Here is a 22,231-nt window from a genome sequence, read left to right on the forward strand (position 1 = left end):
AGACACAAGGATGAACCACGGGTCTATTTTTCTTCCTGAAGAACAGTCCAGATAGATTCATAAGGGCTTGGCCTCAGAAGACTGGCCACCAGATAATTTTTTTTTAATTTTATTTTGCATCAGCAACTCAAAAAGCTGATTTGTGTTGGTATAAGGAGTATCCATATCAATGAAAATTATATTTACTTAAAGGAAGAAAGGTGGTATTATATAATAGTACAATATATTTGAACCTGGTTCTCTGACTTTGTATAGTGTTCTTTCTGTTCTACCATACTGTCTCCTATTATTGAAAGACTTGAGATGTAGTGACAGAACCAGAAATCTTTGCCCAAAGGTCAGAAATCTAAAGGTCTAATGAAACCAGAATAATTAAGCAAGTTTTAACCCTATCTCTATACCAGATACATGATGAACATGGATGAGGCAGAAAACAAATTAAAGAGGGAAATTATTTACTAATTACCTAGTTTCAACTCAATTATAATTCATATTTCTATAGTGCTTTCAGACTCACAAAATCCTTTCCTCATTCCTTCATTTTAGATAAAGCACATGTTATTATTCCTAGTTTACAGAGGTAGAAACTAGAACTCTAGATAAATTAACTTATACAAAGACTCACGGTTACTAAGACATGACTTTTTGATTGGAATCCAGATTCTCAGAATACTGACCAGAGTTCTTTCCCCTACCTCCTCACTGTCTGTCAATCAATTAAATAAAATATATTGAGCCCTGGATGAATTTGTTAAAGTCTATGTAGATTATTCAAATAAAAATATTATGATGTTAGGCAGATCCTAAAAGAGTTGGATCAACTACGAAGACCTAGGTTCAAGTCCCATTTCTTACATTAATTGATTATGTGACTCTGGTCAAGTCACCTAAACATTCAGTGCTGTAGGCAACTCTTTATAACTACACTTTATGGATATTATCACAAACCAGTTTCGATAGAGGGCATTTCTGCTTCTGGGAGTTCCTTCCATCACAGGACCAATCCCTAACTCATACTCCCTAAAAGGGTCAATGACCAACTGGCAAAGTAAGACTCAGCAAGGATGATAGTAATCTAGTCGATGAAATAGCATCCAGATTTGGAATCAAAGAAACAGAGAATTGTAGAGTTAGACGGGACCTGTTACAATGAAGAATTTATTGTTCATTTGTTGTTCTGTCATGTTTGACTCTACATAACCCCATTTGGGGGTTTTCTTTTCTTAACTTTTTTAGAAGTAATTTCTTTCTTTCTAATTACATGTAAAAGCAATTTTCAACAATCTTTTTTTTCCAAATTTAGAGTTCCAAATTTTCTCCCTCCCTTCCTCATCTCCCATCTCTCTGAAATAGTAAGCAATTTGATATGCAACCATACAGTTCTTATTTCCTTATTCATCATATCGTAAATGAAAACACAGACCCCCTCCCCTCCCCCCCAAAAAGCATACCACTTATAAAAAGGTTTTAAAAAATAGTGTACTTTAATTTGCATTCTGATTCCATAAGTTCTTTCTCTGGAGGGAGCTAGCATTTTTCATTGTGAATCTTTTGGAATTGTCTTGGATCATTGTATTGCTGAAAATTCCTAGTTAATCATCATACAATATTGCTATTACTGTATACACAGTTTTCCTGGTTCTGTTCACTTCACTCTGCATCAGTGAAGTTCAGGTTTCTTTGAAATCATCCTGCATCAACTCTTACAGAATAGGAGTATTTCAGTACAATCAGATATAACTAGCTCGGCAATTCCCCAACTGATGGATATCTCCTCAATTTCCAATTCTTTGCCACCACAAAAAGAACTGCTATAAATGCTTTTGCACATATAGGTACTTTCCCCTTTCATTTGAGGTTTTCTTGACAATGACTGGAGTGGTTTGCCATTTCCTTCTCCAACTCATTTTACATATGAGCAAAATGAAGCAAACAGGATTAACTGACTTACCTCAGGGTTACACAACCAGTAAGTATCTGAGGCCAGATTTTTTAACTCCAGATGAGTCTTCCTGACTCCAAGCCCTCCATTTAATACATTTAAGCTGTCTCACAATAAAGAGTACCAAATTTGAAATCACAGGACCTGATTTCTCTTGGCCTCAGTTACCAATTATCAAATCAAATCAAATCAAGGAGTTAGATTTGATGACATCAAGGGACTCTTCCATCTCTAAGTATGAACTTTTATTCTATGTTTAGGCTGGAGAAAGACTTGACCAAGATGGGGATAGTAGATGGTAGCTGTTTTTTAAGCATTTGGGAGGCTATGTTGAAAAAGGATAAACTTATTCCCCTTGGGTAGAACTAGGAGCAAGAAGGAGAAGTTATAAAGCTAAAATTTAGGGTTATTGTCAGGGAAAGCCTTCCTTAACAACTAGAGCAAACAGAATAGACTTCCTTTCCTCCTCCATGTAGAATTTCAAACAATAACCACTGACTATCACTGAAGTATGATTTAGAGAGAATCCTTAGATCTTTCCAGACTGGATGTCTAACTGAGGTCTATTTTAACTTCAAAATTCTATGAAATGTTTCAATGTCACCTTGGTAGAAGGTTTCTGGTGGAATGCTCCCTAGAGATCTAAGCTTGGCCCTGTACAATTTAATATACGATCAGTGACTTGAATAAAGACATTTATGATATGCTTATCAAATTTGCAGAAAATGTGAAGCAGGGAAAAATAACTAATCACTGGATGAAAGCAGGTAATCAATATGATCTTGACAAGTTATGAAGTTGTGTCATATTTAATTAGATTTTATTCAATAGGTCTAAATGAAAGTTGTATACTTGGGCTCAAAAATTCAACTAAAAAGATTCAAGATGGGGAGATGTGGCTAGACATCTGCCCTACCGGAAAAGACAAGGGGGTTTTAGTGGACTACAAAGCTCTTATGAACCAACAATATGGCAGGTTAGAAAGCCATGCTTTCATTAGCCTAAAGGCTCTGCATTAAGGAAAACGAAATGTTCAGTAGTAGGAAAATTATTTCTTTATTATTTACCCTGGTTAGACCACAACCAAGGTAATTGTTTGTTTCAATTTTGACCCTACCACATGAAGTAAGATAATGACATTTTGGACAGCATTCAAAGAAAGTAATTGCCAGATAAAGATTTCTTGAAGGAACTGGTGATGTTTAACCTAAAGGAGAGAAGATTTAGAGAAGCCCATAATAGCTGTTTACAACTTTTTGATATCTCACCACGTAGAGCAGCCATTTCCAAACATTTTGGTTTCAGGATCTCTTTATCTTCTTAAAATTTACTGAGAACTAACTCTCCTCCAAAACTTTTTGTTCATATGGGTTAAAATGGTCAGTGTTTACCAAATTAGAAATTAAAATGTTTTTGTATTATTAAGAAAAATAGTTTGGACCTAATGAACCTGAAAATGTCTCAAGATCCCTATGGACCATATTGAGTACCATTGAAATAAAAGAAAGATTAAACTTATTTTCTTGACAAGCTCCAATGGGTGAAAATTTGAGAGGGTCAAATCTGGGCTCAATGTAAAGAAAAATTTCCCAACAAATAGAGTGGATTCAATGAGTTGTCCAGGCATTCCTTGAATACATATGCTGCCTCTTGTATTCTTAGATCCTTTAGTATCATGAATAAAAGTTTTTTTTTTCCTACCTTCAGTTTCCTGTCTCCAAGGGCCATTTAGATATCTCAAATTGGATGTCCCATTGATATTGCAAAGTCAACATGTCCAAAACCAAACTCATTATCTTTTCCCCAAAACTGTCTCCTTTTTCTAACTTCTTCATTACTGTTGAGGGTACCACCATCTTGCCAGTCCCCCAGGTCCACTTAGGTGTCCCCTTCAACTCTTCACTTTCTCTTACACCCCCGAGCCCCCCATATCCAATCTGTCATTAAGGTCCATTGAGTTTACCTGCTTAGCATATTTTCTATTCCTTCTCCCCTGCCACTGCCCTAGTCATGGTGGAGACCCTCCTCATTTTAACCTGGATTATTAGACGAGATGAAGTCAAAGTTATCTTCTAGTTTTACATCTGTATTCTTGTATATTTACTTCATTTGTTATAACTGAACTGCCTGACCAACAAGATAATTGAACTTCTTGAGGGTGGGGGCTATCTTTTGCTTTTATTTGTCTCCTCAGCACTTAGCATTGGGTCTGGCATAAATAGGCACTTAAAAATGTTTCTTTACTGACTGTGAGGAGATCATGCTGTAATAGATTTTACCATGCTCCATTTGGAGTTCAGAAAGACCTAGGTTCAAATCCCACTTAGAGATCTTACTAGCTTTTAACTGTGAACGAGAATTAACCTCTCTCCATTTTTAGCTTTCTCAACTGTAGAACAGAGAAAATCATAACTATGGCATCTACTTCATAGAAATGGAAGAGGTATTGTATTAGAGTGCTGTGCTTGAAATCTGGAAGACCAGAAAATTCATCCTGGTGAGAAAGTCATTAATGGCATCAAAGTGGGAAAGCTTTCAAAACTTCTTTGAGCCTTAGCATGCATCAGAGAATTCATACTGGAAAGAAGTCTATAAATGTAATGAGTATGGGAAGGCTTTTAAAACCTCCTTGAACCTTACCATACATCAGAGAAGTGAGATTGGAGTGAAACCTTATGAATCTAATTAATTGATAATGCCTTTAGTTGAACCATAGACCTGATGATATATCAGAAAATTCATTCTGTAAATGAAGCTATATAAATGTCCCCAGATATTTACTGGTTTCATGACCCTGGACAAGTCACACTCTCCTCATGTATAAAAATGAGACTGGCCAAGGTATGCCCTTTGCATTGCCCTCATAAGACTATCTTGAGGATCCAATGAGACAATGTAGAAGAAGCAATTTACACACCTTGAAGTGCCCTACAGATGCCAGTTAATATACTGTAAGGCTCAAATGAAAAAAAAAATATGCAAAACACTTTCTAAGCCTTAGGGCTCTGTAAAAATGCGAGCTATTTTTATTTATTTATAAATGGTTCCTCCAATGCTGAGGTTTCTGATAATACTTTTCTATTTCTGACCTTTTTAAGCTAAAGTTATTTCAAGTCGAGGACTGGCTTATAGTTTCAGAACCCTGAATGAAAGTATAACTAATCTAGCAAAACTGTTTCTGATGATTATAGAATTTTGGCATTGGTGAGTCCCTAGAAGCCATCTGATGCAATCTTTTCCTCAGTATTACCTCTACAATGCACCCAACAACTAGCCATCCAGTCCATGCTTGAAGACTTTCAGTGAGGGAGAACCCAGTACATTTTTAGGTAAATGAATTCCAGTTTGAGATAGTGATAATTGTTAGGAAAAATTTTCCTGATAATCAAACCTAAATTAGCCTCTACCCCATTGTTGCTAGTTTTGTCTTCTGGAATCAAACAAAACAAATCTAATTGCTCTTCTCAAGAAATGAATTAACTAATTAATTCTTGGCCTCCAGTATTTTAAAATGAATTAATTATTTCCAATTCAGAGCCAACCTACCTTGAAAATCAACCACACCCAAAGGTAATTAGATCACTACTCTTTTAAGTTGTTGATAAGATCTTTTTATATAGGTAGTCAATAAACTTTTGCATCTTCCATTGGAATGGTAACTTTCCAGCCTCCTTTGAAATTCTTTTGGCTCCTTTAGAACCACTTCTAGTTCTTCAGGCAAACATCTTATTACTTCAGTCAGTCTTGGAAATGTTTCATGGACAAGACCCAAGATATCCAACCTTTTCCAACTGATTTATTATACCCAGTTAAGGTCCTAATCAATTACTAAATATAATACTATGTGAAATATCAAATGTATGATTCACTATTACTAGGTTTTAATGGATTGGGGAAAGAAAATATAGGTCCTTTCATTTTAATAGTATTATTCAGCATCAGATTTTCTTTATTCATTTATTCATAAATTCACTAATTATTCTTTGAATGTCTACAATGTCTACAATATAACACCTACTATGGGCCAGACACTATTGTGCTAACTACTTTACAAGGAAACTGAGGCAAACAAGTTAAGTGACTTGCCTAGGGCCATTGTAGTAGGTCAGATTTGAATTCAGATCTTCCAGATTTCAGAGTCAACAGTCTATCCATTGCTCTACCTAAGAACGATTAAAACATCTAAGTGCCCACAAAAGCCTAAATACTTTGACAGTTGACATATATGTTTTTTCATCAGTGTGGATGCATTACAAAACCCTTTCATGAAAATCCACCTAAAACACTCTAAACCTCCCTTTGATGCCTTTATATCTTATGGATACTTGGGTTATAAGGGAAGCTAGGTGGTGCAGTGGATAGAGCACTGACTTTAAAGTGAAGAGAATAGAAGTTCAAATCCTATCTCAGACTCTTCCAGGGCCATCTTCAGTCATCCCATCTAGCCACTGAACCCAGATGACTCCAGAAGAGAAAGTGAGGCTGGTGACTCAGCACAGACCCCTCACTCAAATCCAATTTGTGTACATATCATGACATCACCTCCCTGATGTTGTAGTCTTCTCTGAGAATGAAGGACAACCAATAACTTGGGTTGTCAATTCATTGACTCTTATTCTTTCTAGAAAACTAATCCATGTCCTTCTCTGGCTCTCCATGTCCTGGACATCAGTGATACATTTTAGGAAGATCAGTTTATCATTGATAAGATAAGGAGTTTCTATAAGAGAGGGAACAGTCTTGAGATCTTGATGCATGAGGGTTGGTTTAAGATAAGAGAAGACTTGGAGGCAATTTGGTAGCTGTCTTCAAGGTTTTATGGGGCTGCCTTGTGGAAGAAGAATAAATAAGCCTTGTTCTACTTAGTCCATCCCCAAGGACAAAACTAGGAGTGAGTTGTGGAAAGATAGGGTGAAAGCTGAAAAAAAGATAAATTTGGACTTGATGAAAGGAACTTCCTAACAATAGAACACACCAAAGGTGGAATAGGCTGAGGGGCAGTGGGTTTCCCTTTTCATTGAACATCTCCAAGCAAAGGCTGGACAACTACTTGCCAGGTGTTTTGTTGAGTGTATTTTCAATTCAAGGACTTGCTGAATTAGATGGACTCTGTCTGAAGTCCTTTCCAACTGGAAGGCCCTATAACTAACTTTATTTTCAAGTTTTATTGACACTTTTTTACATCATAAATTGGCATTTTAGTTTGCATTTATAGAGCATTAGTAGGGGAATGCTGATATTAAAAGATGGAAGTTGGCAGTTGCAAGCAGTTGAGGATTAGTGAATGCACTGGGCTATTTCCTAACTTCGATCTAACTCAATCCCTTCTTTCTATTTAATTCAAGATCAGAGTAATCATCTCTCTGTAACAAATACCTTGATGGACTATTTCAATGGGTCAGCCATCTAGCACATCATAGTTCAACTGACAATATATTTTTCATTTTCATCTACTTTGTGTTCAACAATGGATGGTTAACCCTATCTCTATTGAATTACTGATGATTTCACTGAAGAGATTTTGTAGTATTCCATGGCTCGAAGCAATTAGTACATTATTTGCAAATAGAAAAATTTGGCAAGAGGAAGAATGTTTAGTGGAAGTAATGGTAGATTTGGAAATATAAACTGCCATAAACTATTTAGTATCTATATAACCTTGAGCAATCCATTGAAATCCTGGGTCCCAGTTTTCTCATCTGCAAAATAATATAAAGTTAGATTTCCTTTCAGGTATCTTTAATCTCTAGATCTGAATCTTTGAGATCTTTGAGAACTTTTCTATCAATTGGACATCCTTTGGTTGAACTTAGTACAGGCAATTTCCATGATACCGGCAAACATCTTACATAAATATAATTCTCTTCATTTCTAATTGCTGTCAATAGTCAGTAATTCGTGGGGCAAAGTCATCTATATGGTCACATAGAGTCTTGTAAGATTCTGATGGGGTATGGTAGACACTTTGGGGAGAACTTCAAAGTTATCTTATGTTCTACTGACTCAAATACATTTTTTCTTTTTTAGCATTTATTGGAATAATTCTAGGTTATTTTTAAAATTATTTTTGGAAAGCTCTTAATTTTGCATAATTTTGGTGTGGCTTCTAAAATTGTTCCAGGTTCTCCCATAGAATCAGGTCATTTAGCTGTCTGTTTAACATCTTATTTCTAAAAGCCTAAAGCAGAGATGACAGCCTTCAATCCAGTGAATTTGGGGGCTTATCTCCAGAAAACCACATTTCTTATTCTTTGTGGTAGGAGCAATGACAGATCTTCAAAATTACTTAGTGGGAATGAGCTTTCAGCTGCAAACCACAGATCAACGTTGTCTTGCCAAAGTAATCCAAAGACTGTAGCAATGTAGTGATTATCACTGGTGGCTTTTTGTTGTGTGAAAATTCACATGTCTTCCTCGAAGACTTGTTTTCCAAATGGTGTCAAATTACACAAAACAAGTCATTAGCAGTTTCTCAGGGACAGAATTCATTTCCCTAGCCAAACTTGCATTCTGTATCAATATGGAGTTGATATGCATGGTGTTGATAAAGCACATCCTGAACGTGGATCCATAATCTTTGATTTTTTTTTAATTCTCCATGGCATTCAAAAATAATTACAGACATTTATATAATAATTCTTTATGTCAACAGAACAAGAGGCAAATCCCCTAAGCCATTTGGAAAAATCCCTGTGGTTGAATTAAGGACCTGGATAAGTCACACAGGATAGGCAAGCAGGGATGGGTTGAGAACAACTAATCAATCTGCAAGATTTTAAGCACTTAGTGTATACTAGGAACTGTGATAAGTGCTGTGGATTCAAAGGCAAAAATCAAAGAGTTCTTGCCCTCATCTTCTTCCCCATCTTGCCCTTGTATGTACATACAAGTAGATTCAGTAAATATCAATCACATCTAATTGCTTCATTTATGAGATCCCAGATGTGAAATAGGATGATCATTATACTTGCAGCAAGATTATCCTTTCCTTTTTAAAACTCTTAAGTTCTAGGTGTAAGTAAATCATGTCTTTGCTATTTCAGCTAAAGCCGCTCTCTAGATCCATATCTCAATGACTGAGAAGAGACTGCATTGATTTGTGAGAGCAATAATAAAAATCACTCATCATTCAGTGATGAGTAAACTGAGTCACTCAGGGATAAGCAAGTTGATGAGAAAATAACGCCAATTATTCAGTGATGAGTAAACTGAGACTCCAAGATCTCACAATTTTATAAAGTTCAGCAAAAAAATACTAAATACAAAAAATATTAAAAAGTCTAAATTTATTCCAAAAAATTTTTAAAAATAGGTTGATTCACTACAGTGAAGTAGAACCTGAAAAATTCATCTCCCATCCCCACATTGGGCCTCTGATCCAATTTTAGCTTGTGTACATTCCTCCTTTCTCTTCTTTCTCCCACCCACTGTTTTCCTTCTACCTTCTTTTTATAAAATGACCCCTTCTGGAGGGGGGAAGGTAGAGTGAATGAGCTAACCTTCAAGTCAGTCAATTTCTCAATTGTTGGCAGCCCTGGTAAAAGGTTGGAGGGAAGAAAAGATTGGAACTGCTGCTCAAGTTTGGAGGATTATTATGGATTTCAATGATCAATGTAATTTCTATTTCAGCCCATCCATATGTCAGCTTTTATCAAGGATCTACCATGTGCAAAAACATGGACAGAGGACTGAACTGTCAGAAGATCAATACAGTAAGTTCAGCCAAGGGAAGATTTCTACAGCCATCTCAGAAAATTACACAGAACAGAACAGTGGAAAGGGCATTCATTATTACTTTTGGAATCAAAAGACCTGGTTCATTTCATTCCAGCTTTCTGGTTTTGGATAATAATTCACTGAATCTCCTAAAGTGACAGGACACACATTGTCAGATGTGATGATTGACCTTTAAGATCCTTTCCAGCTCTAAATCTATGATCGAAATGATTTTGCTTTTTGCAATGCAAACAAATAATGAGTTATCCTGAGGGTCAGAGTGATATAGTGAAAAGAGACAGACTTAATGGCAAAAGATCTGGGTTCTGATTATAGCTTTCTGTAATTCTGTAACCTTGGGTAAGAAGAGACTCAGTTTCCCCATCTAGAAAATGAAAAAGTCAGAGGAGATGATCTCAAAGTTTTCTTCCAGAACTAGGCACCCCACCCCAGAATCCTATTGGTTGGATAAACAGCACTCCAGGGCACAAACCTAGAAGGTCTCCAGCTCTTAAGGAGAGAATTTAACCTTTGTACTAGTATTCCTTCCTGCCAGCTATGTCAGCAGGAAAATTGTCAAGGTTGATTTCAAATGAATCATCCTTGGCAGCAGCTTTCCCCAAAAGTGCTTATCTGTCACTTCATGGAAATTGCTACTTGTCTTGAGTGGTATGCAATACTAGCTTAGACAGTACATAGTTCATTATGCCATAGGAGATGAAAAAAAATTATTTTATTTCTCCTGAACTTATGATGTATAGATTAACTCAGCAATTTCATAGTCAGGGCATGAAACTGTAACCTCTTGGTCCCACAGTCAACCTACAGTGCTCTTCCAAAAGACATAAGAACATGCTAGACCTTATCAAATACCACAAATTGGTTTCTTTGCCTACTGCATTAACATGCCTTCCTCAGAGAAAAGAAATCTTATTCCTTGTCATTTTTATGGCTTCTGGAAAGCGTTTTCTGTAACAAAACTTCTTTCTTCACAGAATTATCTAAAGGCTCCAAGGTACATCTTTGCCCCAAACCCCAACTCTGGGTTACTCCAACCCTTTGCCTTCTATGCTCATTCCATGCTCCTTAAGCCATACAACTGTGCCGACTACATCTTTTACAGATTTACTCATCTCAGCTGGTCCCTCACCACTGCACAGTACTCCTTTTATTCTGTCCTGACTGATTCCAACACAATTCCCACAGCACCCAGTCCAAATCTTCTCTTCTCTCCTCAAACTTATGCCATCTCATCCCTTTTCCCTCCCAGCAGGACTGGACAATTATGCTTGACTGAAAAAAATAGAAGCCATTCACCTTGACTTCCCTCTTCTCCCTAATTTTAGGTCACAAATTCATTTCTCAACATTCTCTATTCTATACTCCTTTATTTCAGTCTCAGAGAAAGACCAAAGTCAACTCCTCTTGAAAAAATACTCTCCCATATTTTCCAGAAGCTTAGCTCTTCAATCAATTCACACTTTTATAAATTATATTCAAGATGCTCAGGTGTTCATTGATCTGGAAGTTCTCTCCAATGATGCTGTTCATAACCCATCCACATCTTCACATCCTTTGGAACTTTTGTCCATATCCTCCCTGAAGTTTTCTGGAATTTATTATATAAAAGTCACTGGAATGTATTGATTAACAGAGTGATATGGTATGAGTATCTCTTTTGCAACTGTAGAAATTGCTAAATTCCTTTAATTAATGACTCTGCCAAAGTACCCTAATCTTCAGTCTTTTAATTCATTGACTTCATTCCTACATCATAGAATTTATTAAGGAATCTTTCCTATATTCTCCTGATACCATAAGGATAAATGTAGAGCCTTTCATCTGCTCATCTATTATCTTTCACAATTGCCATGTGACCTGCCTATCTTTTTTTTTTGCTTGCCCATTTCTCTGATGGCATCTTTTGCATAAATTCCTCAAATTCCTTTACTTATTATATCAATAGTCTAAAATATTTAAGTGCTTTTTATGAGCTACACACTGTCCCTACAAGGCGACAAAGAAAGACAAAGGATAGTCCCAAAGGACAGTGCTTTCAATATAATGAGAGAAGACAATACCAGAGAGAAAAAAGCTGGGGTACTGGAAGTGAGAGTATCCAATTTGGAGGGGAGGATGATAGATTCAGAGGAAGATAGTCAGTGGGAAATGATGGCTGCCTTGGGGGGCCCTCCTTAAGTGAAGAATTTTGGAGAGGTATCTTTATATCTAGCTTTTACCTTCTCCAATAAGAGGGAGGAAAGAGAGATGCAAGTTCAGGGATGATGTGATCTTGCAGGATGAGGAGTTTCTGGAGACCAGTATGAAGTCTAAGAGGTTCCACAGAATAGAAAATGATACTTTGTGCTTACATAACCCAACTATATCTCTTAGCATTGCTTTTTTATATGAAAATGCACTTATTTTTTTAGGTTTTTGGCAAGGCAATGGGGTTAAGTGGCTTGCCCAAGGCCACACAGCTGTGGAATTATTAATGCATTTTTAATTCCTTAGAGACTACTGTGCTCCATGTTTCAGGACAAGACTAATAGAAGATATCTTTTAAGTACTCAAAAGATTTTTACCATATATAGGAAAAGCTAAGTAGATAAAGAATATTGCCTAGACTATATACAGTACATGAAAGAGAATAATATATAATAAAGCTGGAAAGATAGGTTGAACCATATTGTAAAAGATTTTAATGCCAGAGGATTTTGTGTTTATCCCTGGAGGAAAAAAGGAGTCACTGGAATTTATTGATTAATGAAGTGATATGGTAAGAGTATCTTTTTTGCAACTGTAGAGATTACTAAGTTCCTTTAATGAACTACTCCCCCTAATGTTCTCTAATCTTCAGTCTTTCAATTCACTGATTTCTTCCCTACATCGTAGAAATAAACCCAGATCTCGTGATCCTAAAAAAAATCCAACTCTCACATGACCTTGGAATACCTCCTTAAATTCTTACTCAAAAATCTCTTTTACTTTGCTTGGCACAAATTACTAGTAAAAACTGTCCACATTTATCTCCATTTTCCATTCATTCACATGTAGGAACATAGAATTCAAGAGTTAAGAGATTTCAATAACCTTGAAGTCCAATCCCTGCTTGAAACTGGGTAACTGCTATTTTGCTTCCCTTATTTTAGTAAGTCTACTTTTTTTTAACAGGATAACTGTTTGCTGACTTTGACCCTTTGTTGAAGTCAATTATGGGAATCTACTGCAAGTTGAGGAAACCTTTTCTCCCTTTTAGAGAGCTCTAAATATTAAGAAATTTCCCCTACACACATCAAGTTTAAATCTACCCCACCATTTTATTCTTCCCTCATACACTTTTCAGTGTCAGAAGGCAGCCACAGTATATCAAGGAGCAAAGGACTAACTGCCAGTAGTCAGAATAAACGTTAGTATTACCTAAAAGTGCCTTCCAGATCCTTGAGTTCAGTAAGGTCAGATGGGAATAAGAAAGACTTAGATAGGGTCCCAAAATTGATTAAAAGGAGCACAAAAGTGAAAACCAGGTATAAGCCAAAACAATAAAAATGAGATATGGAGAAAGAAGACCAAATCAAATAGGAAATAGATAAAGAGGAAAAGGAAGAATTGGGAAATTAAGGAGAGAAATAGATAGCTGGGGGGGAAGGGAGGGAGAGAAAGATGAAAAGATGGGTAGATGGGTAGATGGGTAGATGACTGGCTGGATGGGTAGATAGATATAGGTATAGATATAGATGGATGGATGGATAGATACAGACAGAGAGATGATAGAGAAAGAAAGGTAGAAGAAGGATGGAAGGAGAAAATATGTTTATTAAGTGCTTATTAGCATGTGTGCCAACCTCTGTGTTAAGAAATGGAAATAAGTAAACAAGACAGCCCTGCCTTCAACAATCATACATTCTAATGGGGTGATCCAATGCATACAATGATGTTGGCAGCACATGGAAATGATGTCATTGGAAAGACAAGATCTTTGACAGGGAAGTATACAGCTCTGGGGCCTCATCTAGATAGAGTGCCTAGCTAGGTAAGGAAGTCATGGCCAACCCAGGATCTTAGGAAGTTGAGCATTTCTGGATCCAGAGTTCTGATGAGAAATGAAATTCAGGTCATTTACTTCTCTAGGTCTCCTTTTCCTCATCTTTAAAAATAGAATACTGATCTAAATTATATCTAAAGTCTCTTCTAGCTCTAAATTCTGTGAACCAGGTTATCAAGACTGTGCCTCAAATATCTCTTTCCTAGTACTGACCAGTGTGTGTGAGTACATATATATATATATTATATATATATATATATATATATATATATATATCATATAATTCACACATTTTATTTAGGTTATTTAGGTTTGAAGGATTTTAGAAGGCAAATAGTAGTTTAGAGGGCAACATATTGTCCTTAGCATTTTAGCTCAAATTAAGTTATCAATGATTCAGGAACTTAAGAGCACAGGATTTAGAAAATGTCTGGTAAAGTCCATCTAGATTGACTGTGGCATTCAAGATTAATTTCACCTACTTCACAATTTCTTCCACTTTTAATAGAATCACTGTTAATCTAAGATGATTTGATTGTTTTCTGTTTGAGTCTAATTTCTTCCACTTATAATAAAATCACTGTTAATCCAAGATGATTCAATTGTTTTCTATTTGAGTCTTTATGGAATAACCAAGTTTTTTAGGAGTTGTGTCTTAACCTATTTTACACCATGAGATGCCTTTCTTTGGATAACGGTAATTTGTAAAGAGCTACTAAAGCATAGAAAGTTCTATATCATTGGAAGAAATACCCAGACGGATGAAACCACATATCCTTAAAGTATGATGTACTAAATTAGTTTACCATTTAATTGCTTACAGTGGTTCGTGGGGAGCTGACATCTGCTCTTTTTATTTAATTGAACATCTGGTTTAGTCTGATGTGGTATGGAACTGTTATCATTTAAAATGCCAATATATGTAAGATGACTCTTGTAACCATTTTGGGGGATTCTTAAATCAGATCTGGATGACTGGTAACAGAAAATATGATTATTTTGGTTCAGCATGATCCTTTAAAAAAAAAAGTAGAGTTACCAAAATAAGGGAAGCAAAAAAGCAGTTACCCTATGGGACAGGAAGGCAGCAGCTGCTACTAGTAGCCATAGGAAAGGTCTCTCTCTCTCTCTCTCTCTCTCTCTCTCTCTCTCTCTCTCTCTCTCTCTCTCTCTCTCTCTCTCGGAGATGAACCTTATAAAAGCAGAAATAACATGAGGCATTGGGCTGCTATTAAAGCTAGTCTATTATAGTCCAATGGGAGAACTGTTGGAAGGACAAAGGAAAAGAAAGAAAGGTGAAATATTGTGGTGTTAGGAAAGCATTCTGGGACTGCAGTGCTCTTAGGTAGCTTTTATGTGCCTGTTCTCTTGGGCTATATGTGGCCAGTATTATGGGCACTAGAAAACACTGTAAGCAGTCTGAAGTCCTGGCACCAAGGGGTTTGGGCAGTGTTGATTCAATGACACAAAGTAAATAATAGTTGTGGCCCTAACAATACCTAAGGATACATACATGCATTCTCTTAAATATGCCCCAGTTTCTGGAATGTAGTATTTCTTCACTGAATCCCTAGCTGCCTTCCAGAGTTAGTTCAAAAGTCACTAGGGCAGCTAGATGGCACAGTGGATAGAGCACTGGCCTTGGAGTCAGGAGGATGGGAGTTCGAATCCAGCCTCAGATACTTGAATCTTACTAGCTGTGTTACCCTGGGCAAGTCACTTAACCCTGATTGCCTTGCAGTCAGGGTCATCTCCAATCATCCTGATTCATCTCTGGCCACTGAACCCAGATGGCTCCAGAGAAGAAAGTGAGGCCCCCTCACTCAAATCCGATTCACCTGCCTATCATAGCATCACTTCCCTAATACCATATTCTTTTTCTAGAATGGACAAATATCATTATCAGTTCAAAGGTCACCTCTTATATGAATCCTATTCTGATTCCTGCGTGATTGCTAGTATTACACATCCCTCAATAATTAATTTGGTATATACCTATCCTTGGATGTTCTGTTTTATTCTAGTAAATGAAAATTCCTTGATGACAGGGGCTGTTTCTTTTTTGTTAGGTTTCTTTCACAAGCACTGGCAGGACACAAAGTAGGTGATTAATAAACACTTATCAATGAAAGAATGAGTAAGAAAGAGGATTTGCTGCCCTCCTCCATAGTTATAATCACAGAAAATAATGGGCCAATAGCAGGGATAATAAGATATTATTATTATGTTAACCAAGTGAAAATGCATTAACACTGTTATCCCTTTTAAGAAAAATAAAAGCTTATCCTTGATTAAATGGAGAGAGTCCTTTTAAAAGTTCATCTTGGGGCAGCTAGGTGGTGCAGTGGATAGAGTACCTGACTTCAAATTCAGCCTTAGACACTTAATAATGACCTAGCTGTGTGTCCTTGAGCAAGTCACTTAACCCCATTTGCCTTGCAAAAACTTAAAAAAAAGTTCATCTCCACAGCTCTGGGACTCCAATTCAAGAAGGAATCTGAATTGAGGAAGAGTTTAGTATTTAATAATATCCATCAAATTCTCATCAAAAATGGAGGAAGAGAAACTTTAAGATGTGCAGTTAGAGGATTGGAATGTGGGTGGATGCAACTAAAGAATCACAAAATTTAAGACTTAAAATGGACCTTGGTGTCCATCTAGTCCAAGCTTTCCATTAATCTGTCCATTAGAACACCCTAAGCAAGTAGCTTCTGCTTATAGACATTCAAGGAAGGGAAGCCCACTACTTCTCAATATAGGATATTCCACTTTCAGATAGCTCAAATTTTGGGGAAGTTTTCCCTCTTATTAAGCCTAAATTTACCTCTCTGAAATTTCCACCCATTGCTCCAGACACCAAAAAGAACAAGTCTAACATCTCTTCCAAATGTCAGCCCTTCAGGTATTTGAATCCTGTCTTCCAAGTCTGGTTTTCTTCACACTAAACATGTCTATGTACTTCACTGGATTCTCAAAGGAATCTTCTCCAAATCTCTCAGCATCCTTACCTTCTTTCAGAGACTCATTCTATCTTTTTTAAACTATCATACCCAGAATTAAACTCAACACTCCATAGAGCTCAGGTCTGACAAGGGCAGAGTACAGTGGGATTATCACCTCCCTATTCTTGGAAGCTGTGTCCAGCCTAATGCAACCTAATCTTACATTAGCTTCTTTTTACTGTCACATCCCACTGTGGACTCATATTGAGCTTTCAGAGAACTAAAACCTGATCTCTTTCAGAACAACTGTTGTCTATACAGGCCTCTCCCATCTTAAATTCAGGGGGTTGAATTTGTACTCTATCTAGGGTAAGACTTGACATGTCTCCCTATTGAATTTCATCTTGTTAGAGTCAGTCCAGTGCTCAAGACTGTTAAGATACTTTGAGACCCCAAATCTTGTGTGTTATCCCTCCTAGCTTTGGGTCATCCAAAAATTTCATAAGCCTGCCATCTGTCCAAGCCACTGATGAAAAGGTTGAGTAGTAGAAGGAAGCTGAGCACAAATTCCGGGGAGACTTCACTAGAGACCTCCTGTCTTATTGACACTGAACCATCAACCACTCTGACTTAGAACATCGAAACAGTTCTGAATCTATTTGATTGTATTATTATCTAATCCAGGGGTGGGAAACCTTTTTCTGCCAAGGGTCATTTAAATATTTATAACATCATTCAATGGCTATATTTAGTCAAATATCGAAATTAATTCATCCCCCCCCAAAACACTACTGGATTTGTTGAATTTTGAATTCCTTTCTGCAGTTGCCTTAACAATGCCAGATCAATACAGCTAGTGGCTAAGAGGTTCTTCACTTCATGGGGGATACAGAAAGATATGGATTAAATTTTCTCTCTGTATTCCCCCTAAGGCTTTGCTAAAATATCTAGGTTAAATGATATCGACAGCATTCCCTCTAACCTATTATTTTAATAATTCTGTCCAAACAAGGAATTGAGATTAGTCTAAAACAACTCATTCTTGATGAAATCATGCTGGTTCTTTGTAATCACCACCTTCCTTTCTAGATATTTGCCAACCATGTTTTTCATAATCCTCTCTAGAGTTTTCCCAGGAATTGCAGTCAAGCTACATTATAAATGCTGTTCTCTTCCCTTTCTGGAAAGCTGCAATAACTTCCCCTATCTGATTTCCATAAACTTTCAAGGATGACTGATGCTAGTTTAGCAGTCACATTTGTTCGTTATTTCAGGAGGTGAAGACATATCATCAAAGCCAGGTCACTTGAAGTCATCACTGGAAGCTAAATGATGTCTTTGCTATCTGCTTACTTATCTTGGATTCAACTCCCCATTAGTCATTTTTGCCCTGTTATTTTCCGTGTAGAGATCATTCACCTTTGTAGGAAAAACCAGAAACTAAATGAGATTTGAGCAACTTTCCTCTTGATTATCAATCATTATTCTACTCACCCCAGATAAAAGTCCTATCTCTTCTTTGATCTTCCTTTTTACCATTTAAAAAAATAAAAAATTAAAAAATTAAAAATCCTTTTTCTTGTTATTAGCTTTGTTCACCAGTTTCAGCTCATTCCAAACTTTAGCAATGCTGACATTATTTTACAGGACCATAACACACTCTTTTATCCATCCTCTATTGTCTTGTTTGATTTCCATCTTATCTTTATTTCTTTTTTTTAAATCTAAATTCTATGGTGAATTTCCTTTGTATCCACATCAGTCTCTTCAAACAAATCTCATTTTTCCTCCTCATTGGGATTATTTCCCTTTGTGTCTTCATTTCATTCTTGAACATCTTCCATCCCTCTCAGACTGAAACATTTAGTTCAAGGTTTTCCTACCTTAGCTTTCCTCTGAAGCCATTGAAATCTTATTTCTCAAAATCTAGGTTGCAAGTCAGACTACACCCAGTTTCATTTTTTTCTCAGCTCTAGGATGGAGAAGTCACTTCCTCCTAAGGTTCCCATGGTTTCCACTATAGCAATGCATTCTTTCCTGTTATTGAGAATCAGATCCATAATGAGATTTCCCTTTTGGATTCCTCCTCTTTGTGAAAGGTTGGATTATCTTTTATACCACACAGAGCAGGTGTTAGGACTCTAGAAGCAAGGTACTATGGATTAAACTGAGAACCAGAAATGTTAGGATAGATGGTATGTTGATGAAAGAGAGTCATCACCTCACCCACCCACCCCACCATCCTTGACCCCCCCACACACACATTCAAACTACAGACACAAAAGTAATAATTATTTCTTTTCCAATTTAAGTTTTCTCATGGTGGTCTGAAGCCTTTTTCTCTGTGATATAAGGAGAGTTCACTTCTTAAAAATTAGTTTACCTTCATTTTAAATGTTTACTTGATCTTTTATAATACTGTTAATCATGAAAATTTGCTAATCTGTGCTTAATTGGCAATATAATTGGAAGGAGGTGATTAAGAGAAAGAAAGATTTAAAACTGAGATTTTTCTCCAGAGTGTTGTCTCTGACTGAGATCTCAAAGGTGAAAGAGAGAAATATAGACTTTTTTCTACAATTCCCCAGAGCATGGAGAATTTTTATAGCAGGAAACCCATGGAGGCAATGAGTCAGTAGTAGGTTGGGGGAAATAAGAGTGACTGAACAACCCTGCTCACCACCCAACACAAATGAAGAAATGGATGGAAATGAGAGTCATTATTATTCATGTAATTATTATTTTCACATTCTGGGCTTTTATTTAATACTGAACAAATAGTCATACTGTTAATACTGTCAGTTAATCTGCTAATTTAATGGCACATTTTTTCCCCTTCAGGTGCTTTAAAAAGGGCAGAAAAACCTGAATTGGGGGGGGTGGAGCCAAGATGGCGGCATGAAGGTAACATTTCCTGGAACTCCTTCCCCCCAACCTCCAAAAAAACGAACAAATGATGGCTCTAGACAAAATTTAGAGGGGCATAACCCACAGAAAGACTGAGTGATACATTTTCCCAGTCCAAGATAACTTAGAAGTTCTGCGGGAAAGGTATGTTTCACCAGGACCGGGGCTTGGAAAAAAAAGCCACGGCCACAGAGCAGCACAGCCCAGCTCAGAGACCACTAGCAACAGCTTGAAGGGACAGGGAGAGAACTGTGCTACACCAGAATGATTGTGGAGTGAGGAGCACTGGTTGCAGAATCTGCAGCGAGAATCTGGAGAAAGTATCCTGCTCCCCCAGAGATGGTAAGGGAAGTCTGCAGAGATCTCTCTGCTCTCCCTGGGGCAGGACTCTGCTGTTTGCCTACACTCAGATCCAGGTTGCAGTTTGGGTTTCCTTACTAAGATAGCTGGCTCCCTCCTGATAGCCCCAGGGCAGAGGGCAGTGCTGTGGTCATCTACATATCAAAGCACAGGCAAGAGAGCATAAGACTTTGGAGGAATAAAGGTCCCAGTGGGGTGTCCTCACCCCCCCCAAAAAAAAAACCCAAAGCCTTGGAAGTGTTGTCTTGGGCTGAGGAAATGAATAAACAACAGAAAAAGAAGAATCTGAAGAATCTGACCACAGAGAATTACTTCAGTCCCATGGAAGATCAAAACACATACTCAGATGACAACAAAATCAAAGCTTCCATATCCAAAATCTCCAAGAGAAATAGAAAAATGGGTTCAAACTATGGATGAACTCAGAAAAGACTTTGAAAAGCAATTAAGGGAAGTGGAGGAAAAATTAGGAGGAGAAATGGGAGCAATGCAGAAAAATCATGAAAACTAAATCAAAAACTTGGTGAAAGATATACAAAAAAATACTGAAGAAAATAATACGCTAAAAACCAGTTTAGGCCTAATGGAAAAAGCAAAACAAAAGGCAAATGAGGAGAAGAATGCCTTAAAAAGCAGAATTTGCCAGCTGGAAAAGGAGATAAAAAAGCTCTCTGAAGAAAATAACTCCTTCAAATGCAAAATAGACCTAAAGGAAGCTGATGACTTTGCAAGAAAGGAAGAAATAAAACTCGCAAAAAAGCCAAAAATTAGAAGAAAATGTGAACCATCTCAAATGGAAAAACAACCAACCTCAAAAACAGATTCAGAAGAAATAATTTAAAAATTATTGGGCTATCTAAAAGCCATGACTAGGAAAAGAGCCTAGACATCATTTTTCAAGAAATAATACAGCAAAATTGCCCTGAGATCCTAGAAGCAGAGTGTAAAATAGAAATCGAGAGTATTTACCAGTCACCTCCTAAAAGAGATCCCAAAAGAAAAACTTCCAGGAATATTATAGCCAAATCCCAAAACTCCCAAATCAAAGAGAAAATTCTAAAAGCTGCCAGAAACAGACAATTCAACTACCAAGGCTCCATAGTCAGGATTACACAGGATCTGGCAGCATCTACATTAAGGGCTCATAGGGATTGGAATATGATATTTCAGAAGGCAAAAGATCTTGGTTTACAACCAAAAATCAATCATCCAGCAAAACTGAACATCCTCTTTCAGGGGAAAAGATGGAAGGACTTTCAATGAAACAGGGGACTTTCAAACTTTCCTACTGAAACAACCAGAGCTGAACAGAAAGTTTGATCTCCAGGTACAGGACTGTGGTGAACCATAGAGGGAGTGGAAGAGAGGGACTAACTATGAGGAACTTAATGATATTGAACTGTTTGTATTTCTGCATGGGAAAAAGATATGAAATTTCTCATTTATAAGAGCTGTTAGAAGGAGCATATATAGACAGGACATAGGAAGGAGCAGAATATAATGGTATAATACAGCAAAAAAGATGGAGTCAGTGGGTGATAAAGGAAAGTACTGGGAGGAAGGAAAAAGAGATGAAGAAGAAGCTAAGAAATTTCACATAAAAAACAAAAACATAAAAAAACAAAAAAAAATTAAAAAAATAAATTTCACATAAGAGTCAAGAAAAAGCTTTTTTAATGAAGTGGGGGGGGGAAGGCAAGGGGGAATGAGTGAGCCTTCATTCTCATCAGAAATGGCTCAGAGAGGAAATAATATACACACTTAATAGGGTGATGACATCTATCTTACCCCAGAGAAAAATAAGAAGAAAGGGACAGGATGAGGGGGAATGGGGGGATGGAAGGGGGGAATAGGTGATAGAAGAGAAGGAAGATTGAGGTACTCAGATTCAATGCACTTTTGGACAGGGTCAGGATGAAAGGAGAGAGAGAATAGAATAAATGAGAGTGGGGAGGAATAGAGTGGAGGTACAGCTAGTAAAAGCAACTGTGGGAAAAATATTGAAGCAACTTCTCTGGTGGACTTATGATAAAGAAAGCAACTCACCCCAGAGACACAGCCAGTGAAATCTGAACACAGACTGAAGTACAATTTTTTTTCTCTCTCTATTCTTGAGGTTTCTCATCTTGGGGGGAGAGGGTTTATGTTTACTCTTATAACACATTCTATTTATATCGATGTATAGCATGGAAACAATGTAAAGACTATCAAACAGCCTTCTGTTGGGAAGGGGAAGGGAGATGTGGGGGAAATTGTAGAATTCAGAGCCTTGCAAAAAATGATGGGTATAGAGACGGCTAAGTGGCACAGTGGATAAAG

This window comes from Macrotis lagotis, chromosome 2, assembly GCF_037893015.1.
Source record: "Macrotis lagotis isolate mMagLag1 chromosome 2, bilby.v1.9.chrom.fasta, whole genome shotgun sequence".
In the NCBI taxonomy this organism is placed as follows: domain Eukaryota; kingdom Metazoa; phylum Chordata; class Mammalia; order Peramelemorphia; family Peramelidae; genus Macrotis; species Macrotis lagotis.